The sequence below is a fragment of the Cyprinus carpio genome, chromosome A8, assembly GCF_018340385.1.
Source record: "Cyprinus carpio isolate SPL01 chromosome A8, ASM1834038v1, whole genome shotgun sequence".
NCBI classification, from domain to species: domain Eukaryota; kingdom Metazoa; phylum Chordata; class Actinopteri; order Cypriniformes; family Cyprinidae; genus Cyprinus; species Cyprinus carpio.
In genome coordinates, this window is record NC_056579.1 from 19,551,826 (window position 1) to 19,565,438 (window position 13,613).

The window sequence follows — 13,613 nt, forward strand, 5'->3', positions numbered from 1 at the left end:
TTAGCGCTCACATGAACATGTACACATGATTGCATGTGATAAGATAAAGACAGTGTGTAATTAGTTTATAGTGACCAAGGCCTGCATGTTTACTTGTTTCAGCACATCTACAAACCAGAGAATATTTCAAATCTGAGAGGTCAGCAAAGAGTCTGATCCTGATTTTAAAAAAAGTCTTAATTTAATTCAATTCAATTCAATTTAAGTTTCTTTGTATAGCGCTTTTTACGATACAAATCATTGCAAAGCAACTTTACAGAAAATTAAGTTTCTACAATATTGAGTAGTAGCTTATCTTAACGTGTTTTTATTTTGTTTTCTGGTTAAAATATCTAAATATGTACTGTATATCTGCTTTTTAAAAAAAGTACTTAATTGCACAATATTGTAGTACTGTACTTCATATATTAAAAGTATATTTAAAAAAGAATAATATTAATGTCTAAAAGTGTAATTTTTATATTAGTAGTATATTTAAATGTCCAAAAAATATTACATAATTTAGCTTGTTAAGCCATCTTAAAATCTTTTAAGGATGTTTAGATATATTTTACTGGGAAAATACTGATTAAGAATTGTATTATTTTCAGTAAAGCATGTTGAACATGCAAGCCACTGCATTATTATCAGTGAAGGAATGGAATGGTGATTCATTTGTCTTGTTGACAGCGGTTCGGATCATGACATCATTGTCCAAGGATCAAAGGTCAAAAGAGGCACAGGTCAGTTTGAGGCTAAATGGTTCTGCTTTTCAGGATGGGTTTAACTACGCACTGAGCTTTTATCAATAGCCACAATAGTTGAGCTGAAGATAGAACTGTACTGACAAGATTTCATTGTTCCTTTGTCAAAATGCAGAGACAAGAACTTGTCAAATTTGGCCGGTTGACCTCTATAACAATAGCAAGTTCATTCTTCAGTGTGAGAAACCCTTCAATGAATCAAATGACATACAAGTTGGGGGAAAACACATGAAAATTACTAAACATAGATTTGATTCGTGAACCTGCTGTGACTATGTGACACTCAAAAGATCCAGATAGGATTCCTGATATCATACTCTCTCTTTGGTCATATTTTCACCTCAAAAATTAAAATGCTGTGACTATGTGACACTCAAAAGATCCAGATAGGATTCCTGATATCAAAGACACCAAAGTGAGGGGTCACATTGAATTTGCAGACATGTATAACTTCTTTGGAGTCTTTAAAAGTGTCTGTTCAATCATTAACAGACTTAATGAATATCCGTGAGTCACTGAAACCATGTGCAGGCCTTTGCTAAGAAGTGTGTCTCAGACTCAACACATTTTTTACCATATTGGTGAATACCAACTGTCCAATAAGAGCATTTGCACACTATTCCCCAGTGAGTGATCAGATGAACTCTGTCCTGCATCTCCATTCATTTTCACGAAGGCATTTGGAAAATGTCCTGAGTGTGAGCAGTTTGCTTGTTGCTCTGGAGAAGATGACCATTCCATCATGTAGTTTATATAAATATATCAGCAGATAGGGTATATAGTATACTTTCAAGATAAGTAACTGTGCCTCTTTATTCAGTGTATATTTTTACACTAGATTCACATCATTATATAATCAGTATATACATATTCAGTGGCCCCAAAAAATATTCAGACACTTAAGACAAACTTAAATAGCAATCAATGTCTTTGCATTATATAAGAAAACATCAGTACAGAAGGTTAAAAGTCATTTGCAGATGATATTTTGTTGGTCATATTTTCACCTCAAAAATATGCAGATTATACTAAGTTGTTTTGGTGAATGAACAATGTATTTTATTGAATTGAATTACATATGAATTATATATTTCATACTGTTTGTCATAAAGGCAAATTAGAATGTTTTGTATTAATCCTCATACATAGTTGATCAGAAATCCTCTCCATTGTCTGATAACATCTGAATAAGTCACATAAATCTTTTGACACTTTGTTTTTCAAATAAAGGTGAAGAGAGAGAGAGCTTTTCTGTTTCTGTGCTGTTAAAGCATTAAAGAGATAAAAAGAAAAAGAGATAAAAGCAAGTAGATAGACAAAGCACAGTATAAGGTAGGACTGTGCCAAAAGATTTGAAATCATGTCTAGATCATATCACTTACTCGAGGGCCACACTGTATGATTTTTACAGTCCTTTAACATTTTTCTTGTCTAACTAGATGATATGATCCCAGTGAGATCTTGAGTAAAAACAATCACACACTGTGTGACATCAACCACTGATCAGGTCAAAGTGAAAACATAGCAACCAAGACTTTGGTCACAATTGTCGACTTAATTTTTCTAACCATGCATGTACGCTCAGCTTGCAAGTGTGCCTTGAACTTTTTTTGCCCTAATTAGTTTGTCTACAAGGTGGCAACACCGGCCCGGCTTGTTGTTTCACACTTAAAAAAAGAAACAGATGAGATAGAACAACTACTACAACAAACTACTGGAGACGCAATAACAACAGATGGCCACACTGACAAGTGCTTGTGTGGGGAGCTTTAAACAAGCACAAAGATATTTCATCAGTTATAACTTCTGGAGAGAAATAGCACAGACACTGGACAGAAATGTATCTTTCTAGAGCATTTGTCGAGTGCCTGTGTTCATGCACGCTATCAAATTATTGTTGGAAAGGCTATGCATTCATCTGCATGCATTCACAAGCATTCACATCAAAATTGAAGTATATAAACAAAGACAAAGAACATAGTCAAAAACAGAGAAAACGAAGACAAACATTTAAACGGAAATGTAGCCTATAGTTTCTGTGTGAAGCATAATTGCAAAAATAATGATTGTTTCAAATAGGTTTTACTGAACAATAATGATTGTTTCAAATAGGTTTTACTTTTGTGATTTAGAAACACAGAGAGAAAATGATAATGACAAATAATTAAAGTGGGAAGTGTCATATCTGCACGAAAAATATTTGCAAAATTAATCTTTATTTTCAAACTGGTTTCCTGAACACCCCCCTCCCCCCTTCTGCCAATGGTTGAACAAATAGGTAGCCCCACCCCAAACTCACTTCATTGGCCGAGCTGTTGGTGTGCCAGGCTGGTCGGATGCAGAAATGTTTAGATACGTCCAAACAAACAGTCCCCGCTGAACCAAACTGAGACAACCCAGGCCAGGCCACCCTGTGCATCAAACGCTGAGGCAATATTGTGATTTCTTAAATTACACTTTAAAGGGGAATAAACCTCCTAATGGCTTTCTTAAAGTTGTCTCTGCATGTTAAAGTAGAATAAGAGAATGTACTTTTAAATTAAAAATAACAAAAACAGCAGAACAAAGCAAAGTGCAATAAGTCCTTCAAAATCCCTCTCATCTGTTTCACTGCTAACTTCTCTCATCTCTCCCTCTCTCTTTTACAGGTCTGTTGCGCTCGAATTTTTGATGAATGTGAGCGGACGCCATACAAGGCTTTGCTGTGCGTCTGTTTACAATCTCCTGTCATTACATGATACACACATTAATCAGCAGCAGCTCCATCTGATCACCATGTATGGTCGTCCATCGCTCAGGAGGATGGATCCCACAAACAATTTGATATCCATGAGCCAAAATAGGCTCCTCTACATAGACCATCCAAAATAAGCAACACTCTACAAAGTGTGGAGGCAGTGAAACACCTGTATGAACCTGTTGAAGAGGATTTAATCAGCAAGACGTCTCTGTGTAAAGAAATTGACCTTTTTTGTACCCTTATGTATATGCACTGTAGATCAGAGGCTGGGAAATGCCCCATACCATGAGGGCCCCCATAATATGTCATGCTTATGTAATGGGCACTAAAACACTCATGCACACACATACCATGTGAGAATATTCTCAGAGAGATCAGTGTGTGCTGCTAAGGTCTTTCTGATGGATCTGACAGGAGAGCCTTTGGTCTGTCACACGCTGACCTGCTCCATGCTTTTGTCACTGGAACACACACTATTGGACCATATAAAGAAGTCTGTTCTCATTTGCCTTACAACGGTGGGAAACACCCAGACAGACGTGTAAAAATGCAAGTCATATTCAATGAGATTAAGCTGTCAGTCATTGACTAGAGGAGCACTCTGGGAAAACATCTAACCCTAAACTTAACTAGCATTAGCTATGGGAATATGTGAGCAGTTTGACCTCTTATCACATCATACATACTAATTTCAATCTTAATACTAGCTTGATATCTTGATATCATATCATATTGCATATATCTATGGAACACAAAGCATATTGGTGCCATAACATTTCAGTTATGTAAGATTTTTTTCTAATTTATCGTTATCGACCAGTATTGGATATTGTTTCCTGAACCTACAATGTCGGCTGTTCTGACTCACGACCTGTAAGTATGTTTTCATATTTAAAGAATTTGCCACTGATGATTCAAACACGAGTTTGAGCAGTGTAGAGTAGCGCTTGTTGTTTGTTGTTTCTCCAATTATAAATGCAGACATGGTTTTATGTTTATGTAAAAGACAGTATTAGTCATTATAATCCGTAATTATGTCCCCACTGGATGCAAAAAATGCCTCGTTTGTAATGGGTTTTATTGTTTTTGTCTCATCGTACCAGGACACGGCATCACAGTATGTTAAGGGGCGTAACATTTCTGTCACACGCTTGAGGTATTTGGCCAATCAGAGCACACCTCGCTTTTCAGACTGATAAGATTTGTAAAAATCAATGTGTTTCAGAAGGCGGGGCATAGAGGAGAAATGTACGGTATGTGGAAAATAATGTGTTTTTTAAACCTTAAATCGCATTGCGTTACAGCAAATACACCAAATAATGTTCTTTTTAGCAACGTCATATGACCCCTTTAACATCATCTAATGCTTACTTAAATGTAAATTTAAAATAAGTAGTGACAGATCTTTACTTCCATATTGTGACGTGGTGCAGCAGATTATTGAAAAATACAAAAAAAAAAAGAAGTAGGGTGTGGACTCACTTTCTACGCATCGGCTGTTGATTAAATGGAGATCTTAATGCGACTTCGCAGTCGATTGTAAGAAAAAGGGCGGTTTATGCAGACTAAATGATTAAAGAAGAAAAGTCTGTTGTTACACTGGAAAATCCGGTTATTACATTTTGATTTGAAATTATAAATGTTTTAAAAAGTAATGAAACATGCATGGATTAATATTTCATAATAAGATGAATTTAGAAAATACAGTGAATTTCCATTTCATGCCACTTTAAGGTTGATTTTTAAAATACTAATAATTTAAAAACACTTTTAAATGCAATTTTTAGCAGATCTCAGAATGATAATGCAATTTTAAAACTGTACATTATAAGAATGTAATTCCTTTTAATACTTTATTTTTCATTCATTCAACAAAATAGTATAGTATATATTTTATAAGCGCCCCTTTTAGCTCCCCTTCTTATTGATGCATCCCTAGTCAACATCACTTAAAATGCCTCAAAAATTATTGATGACTTATTTAAATCATAATTTTAATTACATAAACCACTTTTTTATTTTGTTTATCTGAAAAGTACAATAAAAACATTAAATCATGACCTCAAACAGAGTTTAAATATTTGTTTTTGCCCTGTGTATCTTAAATCATAAAGTAACACCCTCTGTACATGAACCAAATTAATTTGAGGTCAGACTTTAAAAATCAAACGTCAAACAAAACACACCACTCTAAACAGGCAAATTCAGTACAGGCAGAACAACAACTAACTGTTTCAATGAAGTCCAGCCACTCAAAACCAAATGACTTTTAACATAAACATAGAAATAAGAAAGCAGAACACCATATGGGACTCCAGATTTTGGCTTTTCTGCAGCATTTCTGCTCTTTCCCGCTGCTTTGAAAACTTCCCAAATCCCACCAAAGACCCTTAATCCTTCAAAGAGAGTTAAGAAGCAACTTCAGACGGACTGTGGGCTACCGCTTTAACACAACCCTGCCAAACAGAATAACTGCATGAATAAATGAATCGGTTTACGTGATCATTTGACTGTTTAACAGTAGTAAACTCACACTAAAAGTCTGTCAGATGGGGAAAAAAAATCAACTCACCGGTTTGTGTGGTGTGTGACAGTGCAGCCTCGCACAGATTTCCCAAGACTACACACACAATTCCCAACGTGCTGCTTGGTCTGCTTTGTATAAAATAACCTTTCAGGTCCAACCTGCTCTTTCTGTACTTTCTTCCCTCTCTCTGTCTCCTTTCAGTCAGTTCTTTCTCTCTACAGTGGTTTTTGCTCCCGTCTGCTTCACCTCTGTTAAGTCCCTCTCACATACTGACAGACACATGCACTCTCACTCTCTCTCTCTCTTACTTGCTCCACCACTACAGGACTTCCTGGTTGACAAGGGTTGCTATGGTGATGTACAGATTGTGTGCAGAGGCCCGGCTCACTTTTGGCTGCCTTTACTAAAGAGCATTTGAATAGGCAGTCAGCCTTTTGTGGCCATAAGGTGATATTTCACAGCACGGGGTTAAAAGACTGGCAAATTCAAAGACTTAACCACATCCACCTCCTGACGTTCCTCTTCTCATTTCACTCTGTCCTCCCTGAGTTCCCACCCCACTGTTTTTCTACAAGCCACTGCTTATGCGTGTCTGGCCATACATGACCAACCAGAGAAGGACAGCAGTGACTCAGTGAGAACCTGACTTTAGGCTTGAAAAATATACAGAGGACTTTAATTGAGAAACGTCCTATTCTGAGATCTGTCAAGAAAGTGTCTTTTTATCTGTGTGTGTGTGTGTGTGTGTGTGTGTGTGTGTGTGTGTGTGTGTGTGTGTGTGTGTGTGTGTGTGTGTGTGTGTGTGTGTGTGTGCAATGAGGCATTTTTGCCAAACAGCAACCAGACTATTGCAAAACAGGAGGGGAGAAGAAAATACATTCACAGCTGACAGTTTAAACAGGAGAAAGTGTAAGGTGAGACCAGACGAGAGGAAAACACAGAAGTCTTAAACTGTTCTGAAAGTATGTGAGACTGAGAAAAGAGAAATAAATCGAGAGTGAGTGATGAACTAGGAGTGGAGGCATGCACTTCTGTTATTAATGGTCGGTCTCCTGCAGCGAGCAGATATTTGTGTCTGCCAGTATGATGATTACTGGACTGAAAGAAGCCTCATCAATCTCTTTATTATTTCTGTCTTTTTCTTTTTATTCTGTTGGACAAGGTTCATTTCTGTTCTAAAGATACAGGTTGACCAAACATAGAGTAAGAAAGCACATAAAATGTACAGGTTTCTTTAAACCAGGGGTCTTTACTGCAAGAGGGTTGCCCGTTTTTCATCTTTTCATAGCATTATAGTGTAAACATGTTGCTCCAGTCCTGAAAAAAATGTAACCAGCGGCTCAAGGGATACTGTGAATGGGAGCTAACCGCTGCTGAATCACAGCATGACTGGCGTGACTCAATGTGTTGCGTAAGAGGAAGCTGGGTTCACCACAATGGTAAATATTTACTCCTGACAAGACCCAGACCACACTGTTATATATCTGATATATAACACTCAATAAAAAATGGATTTTATAGGGATGCAGAGTTTGTGACCTCAACATTTGAATGTTCTGGAACACAGATGAGCTACTGTAAATAAAATGTGCAACATACAAAACACAAGAGCACAAATCTATCAGACTCAAGCAGCCTCAGACCCATCCAGTGAAACAAATGCTTGTCAATTAAACAACAACAGCATATGCATCCGATTCTAGTTAACCCCTCATTTTTATCGGGAAAACAATGAGAAATATCAAAAATGTTGTGTTACATGACATGTAACACAGTTGTGCCTCTGTGTCCAGGGATCAAATCCAAGCACTGGTCCTTTCCAATCCCATTATTCTCTCTCCCACTTAATTGTCTGTCTAATCTGTCTACTATTCCACTAAATCAAAAATGCCAATATATATATATATATATATATTGTGCCAGGTGTGGCCGGTGCCACCCACAGTGGCAGCTGGCACACCTAAAAATAGATGCAGAATTATTTTTTATAGTCTCAATAAAAAAATGTTTACTAAACTTGGGCTATTGTTGTTTACTTAGAAAATATATTTTTTAAAATCAACCCTTTCACGCATAAGTTACTACTACCCCTTGTTTCCATGGCGACGCGTCAGGATGTTCACGTAATTTCGTTTTTCATTTTTTATTAAAAAAATATTCACAAACATTGACACGCTTACCATGTCACTATTTGATATTCCGATTCTTCGTTTAAAAACCTTTATAAACTATCTTGATCTAACGAGATGAGCGCTGTCAGAGTCCTGTCAGCCGGATAAAGTACAGCTAAACTGTCTCTGGTACAGCACTTGAATTCCCCAGTTTCTCCCGAAATACATGAAAGTAAGTGGCTGTTGAACTGTGAGAATATAAACTTTATTGTCTGCTATGTGTGTCTGATATATGAATAAAACACATAGGCAAATTACATTTGAATATATAGATAGTATTTTACTTTCAGTGTGTATTTTACAAATTACCAATGTATTGTTTTACTAGTGATTAGATGTATGATAAACATTATGTGGTTAAAGCGCTGAGCGCGTCCGTCTCTGGCTCAGCGCCAGCCAACGCGCGAAAAGTTTATATCATACTCTCAGGGGCACAGAAATGATCCAATATATGGTGTCATAATGCTCAAAACGGCCACGCCGTCTCGCCCTTTATGTAAACCCTTCAAATAATTAATTGTTCGAGTAGGGAAAAACACCACACTTTGTTTTTCTTTCATCATAACTGGCAAAAGTTTTCATGAATTATGTTCATAAAACACCACAGTCTTATTTTGCTATTTTGTTGTTATTTATGTATTGTAGTATTTTTAATTCAGTGTTATTTTGTTTTTATTTTTTTTTTTCTTTTTTTTTTTTTTTTTTTTGTTTTTATTTTAATTTTTTGTTGTTTTTTAATTTTTTAATTTTTGATTTTTTTATTTTTGTAAATCTATTTACTCTATAATGTGACATTTTTTTGAGTTAATAAAAAAATCAATATTTTTTTTTATTTTTGTAAATCTATTTACTCTATAAAAAAAATCATTTGTGATTACTACTATCATATTTACATTTATTGATATGAGTTTTAATTTTATTTTGGATTAGTGGAATGGTTCTGTTCTGGGCAAAAACTCTTTTACTTTGATCGATCGTCAAACTGATTAAATGAATATTAGAATAAAATAAAATTGACATCAACAAAAAATCATAAAATTTGACAACATGTCATGTTGGACTCATGCATTAATTATGCATAAAATAGTTTTGGCATTTATGTGCTCTTAAAGTATCATTTCTAAAAAATGAGTGTTATTTTGGTATTATTTATGTAAAATCAGAAAATTATCTAGGGGCACAAATTGGAGGAAGTGACGCAAAGAAGAGGAGCAGAAAAAAATATCATTTATGAATAATATAGAGATAAAAATCATACAAGTGGAATTGGCTGTGTATTATCGCCCGTGATTGTTTAAGATGTAGTATTTTGGATTAATATGCATTAAAATAGTTTTAGATGTGCTCTTACTTTTAAAAAATGAGAACTCACTATTAGAGATAAAAATCACAAGTAATTGGCTGTGTATTAGCCCGTGATGTTTATGTAGTATTTTGAAATAGACTTTTTAGAACATGTTAACTGGCAGCACTGACACCGTGGAATGTTTTTGCTTGAATTAACTGCTTATTTTATTTTTTATTTTTTTCTTTCAAATAAATGTAAGCTTCTGTAATGTTGTTTTAATATCAGTTACATTACTGCTTGCTTTTAATTCACCAAAAAGTGTCTAAATGTCTTTTGAAAAAGCTCATATTTCCCTTTGTTGTAATAAGTACTTGTCACTGTAGGCATAGTTGTGGGAGTACCTCATGTCTAGTCTCTTCAATAGACTATTTTAACAGATTCACCATATCTTCAACATATCTGTTTAATTATTATCACAATGTATTTACTACTTATTAATGTTAATACTTATCAGTATTTATGTAATGTTATAGTTTAGTTACGAAAAATCTGCATTTTCTTAATTTTTTAATTGGGAAGAGGGGGGGGAGGCTACCAACAGAGCCTGGGCCGGCCCTGTGCACATATAAAGATGTGTGATTCTACCTGCATCTTTTATCATTCTGTCACTGACTTTCGTCAATTGAAAGTTTCCAATTAAGTGGCAAAAACAAATCAGTTCTGAACTTTGTGGTAGTAAATACACACACACACACACACACAATTTAAAAATAAAAATATATATATAATATATATATATAGAACATTTCTTGTAATTTTCCTAAAATAAACTGTTAAATTTGTTTTCCCTACTGACTGACTGTGTCTACTGTAAGAATAAATGAGTGTTGTCAAGCAGGCACATGAGAAACACTGTTTGACAGGAATCTAGCAGATCAGGCTCAACAGCTACTATTGATGCAGAGTTTCAGAGCACAGCATAGGCCTACCTCTGACAGCAAATTATAACATTACATCTGTGAGAGCACTGGATGCTTTCTTTACGTACTCTAAATAAATAAGGTGAGTAACTTTTTTTGCTCCTCAAACAGCAGCTGGTTAATGTCAGATTTTGTATTGAATAACATTATTATTTTTCAGTTTCAAATAACTTTATATTATATTAACTGGATGAACATGTAAAGATGGAAACAGAACCAGAGCCCTAAGAACCATAAAAAAAAAAAAAAGTTCTCTTTGCATTCACACTGGCACTGAAAGTGGACTTGGTACACAAAGCATCTGCATTTTGTATTTTTACACAAAGTAAAAAAAGTAAATCCTCACAGTTTGAGCCCCAGCATGATCTCCACAAATGTTACAGCAATATATATATATATATATATCATGTTCAAAATCACTTTTTAAAAACCAACATGAAAGAGACCAGCAGTGAAGAACAGAAGCATACAGCTGAGTAAAAGAGAGTCATGAAGTTTGAAGAGAACTGTGAGACGGGTATTTACCGTGAGGAGACTTTTCTCTGGAATGAGCAGCACAGAAAGAAGCAGAGAGAGGGAAAGGATTACAGCCAGTTCTGTTTCTGCTGGGAGGGCGTTTGCAATGTACTGTGATTCTGTGACTCAGCCTTTGTGTGTGTGTGTGTGTGTGTGTGTGTGTGTGTGTGTGTGTGTGTGTGTGTGTGTGTGTGTGTGTGTGTGTGTGTGTGTGTGTGTGTGTGTGTGTGTGTGTGTGTGTGTGTGTGTGTGTGTGTGATACACAAGCCAGGATCATACATGAAACTCTCTGTGCCTAACGAGTCCAAAGCTCTGTAATAGTTTCCATCCCATACTCACACACACATGCACAGCTGGAAATAATAGACGGTCCCATGCAGGCTGGGGAGAAACACACTCTTGATTTAAAATCAAAAGAACAAATGAGTGCATTTCCCTTCCCACACACACAGACGGCCTGTTTGATCTGCAAATACATCAGTTCATTGTTCATTAGAGGACAGATACTCTTTTTCTCTGCTTCTGACCTACTATCATCTCACTTCTTCATATCAGCTCTACCTGTCATACAACCAATCACAACTTTCAAACTTGCTTCCTTCGGTCCAGTCACACTGTCAGGTAAAAAAAGCAACACATGTCCGTTGAATTGGAGATGTGCCCTCTGCTGGAGCATGAGCAACTGCTGCATCACTGGATATTTCCTCTTTTCTGGATCATTCTCTGTAACCAGTAGAGATGGTTGTGTGCGAAAATCCCAGTAGACCAGTCCGTTTCTGAAATACTCAGACCAGCCCGTCTGGCACCGACAACCACAGCACATTCAAAATCACTTAAATCATCTTTCTTCCCAATTCTGATGCTCTACAGCAGATCATCTTGACCATGTCTACTTGTCTAAATGCACTGAGTTGCTACCATGTAATTGGCTGAATGGCTGAATGGGGGAGATCAAAAATAAGAGAATCAGAGTTCAGGAGCATGTTCATCATGTTCATGTTCGGATATGTACATGTGTGAGCTTGCAAACATAAAGGCCTTGGACTTGTGCATGCATGGATACATGCATAATTGTGCTATACGCTAACTATTTTGAGTATTACAGGCTTTCTTTTTCACACAGATGTACATTACCATCAGATCATTGAGACTCAGATCAGTGAGGCTTAATTGAAAGAAAACAAATTGACAAAATTATTTAATATAATTTTTGGTGCATAACAAGAGATTTACAAGCATTTTTTTAAAAGGCCAGTCATTTTTGACCAGGAAAACCAAAGTTGCTATAGGGTTTTTAACACAGCACAAGGGGACTTCAGATGCAAAGTTCACTTTTACATGGTGTTTGCATATAAATGTGTCTTAGCAGTGTGTGGACACAACCATCCTACAATGAGAGGAAACCATTCCTCCTTATTTTTTAATCCCCCAAAAAAACCTAAACAATCTCAATTATCAAGCCGTTTTGATTTTCTGATCAGTATGACATCATACTGCTCAGGCCACACCCATAACCGCTGACGGACTGTCCCATATAAGCATATTTAAGGATATTGCATTAGCATATATATGGGTGTTGTTTTACACAACACATTTGTGATTTTTGAGGTAAGTATGTTTGATGTTTTTCATGAAGACCCTAAGAATCATACCAACTTGTGGAAAATGGCCATCCGATGTCCCCTTTAATAAAGCGACCAGTGAGTGTAAATATGGTACTACCCTGACTAAAGTCTATACTGTTTAGACCAGCACTGACATCTAGAAAATGATATATAGAAGTAATCAGCAAATAGTGATGTTAAAACAAGCCTCTGTTGAAGGTTAACTATAAAATTGAGGTCAAACTGCAAAAACACTGAGAGTGCCACTTCCTAAGAATCCTGAGAACTTGTTGGCAATAATTCTTTAAGTAGTTTTTGTCCAGTGATCTGTTAGATAAAACATTATTATAAAAAGTACCGCACGCTTCTGAAGAATCCTTTATCACAGTTTTATTCCAGGGAAAGGTGGTTTGACGTAGACAAGATAATTCATCCCTATTTACCTACACCTCCTTTCTTTATTAATATCTCGGGAATCTCCCAATAACATGTAATTAACGGCCGACTGGGTCACAAAAACCATCATTCAAATAAATGAAGAGTCGTTCAAGATGGTCAATTTTTGTAAATACATTACCATTCAAAAGTTGGAATCGCCATATTAAAATGTTTATTTTTCCCTGTGATGGTAACAGCTATTACTCAAGTCAACTAGGAAGACCTCTTATATTATCATACAAAAAAATATAATAATAATGTGCTGATTTGGTACTTCAAAAACTTTTCTTATTATTATCACATAAAACTGATTGCAATGCTTAAAGAACTGCTTTTTTAGGTGATCAGTTATGATTACAGTTGCATTTCTTGCAGGTCACTGTACGTGTTCTTGTAAGAAGTTTTTTTAAATGTCCAAACAACATTTTTTTTCATCTTAACTGTTCTTTTGAAAGATTACATGACTATCTTGAGAAAGAAAGCAAACTGAATCCAACCAGCTTGTAGATGGTTCAGATGCACAAGAAGAAGATGGGGAGTACATCAGGGTCTTTATTTTTTGAGGAACAGACTCCACTGGTGCTCAGCGCTGGACGCTTCACTGAA

The 13,613-nt window shown here is 35.9% G+C and overlaps 1 protein-coding gene across 1 annotated transcript in view; it reads right to left on the reverse strand.

Moving 5' to 3' along the window:
- The window catches only part of LOC109094976 (vinexin-like), a 37,581-nt gene extending 31,077 nt beyond the window's left edge, over positions 1-6,504 (reverse strand). Inside the window, exon 1 of the mRNA XM_042762653.1 lies at positions 6,056-6,504. The gene's annotated coding sequence lies outside the window, so the exon portion shown is untranslated. The remainder of the gene's footprint in view (positions 1-6,055) is intronic.
- Between the last annotated feature and the right edge of the window lie 7,109 nt (positions 6,505-13,613).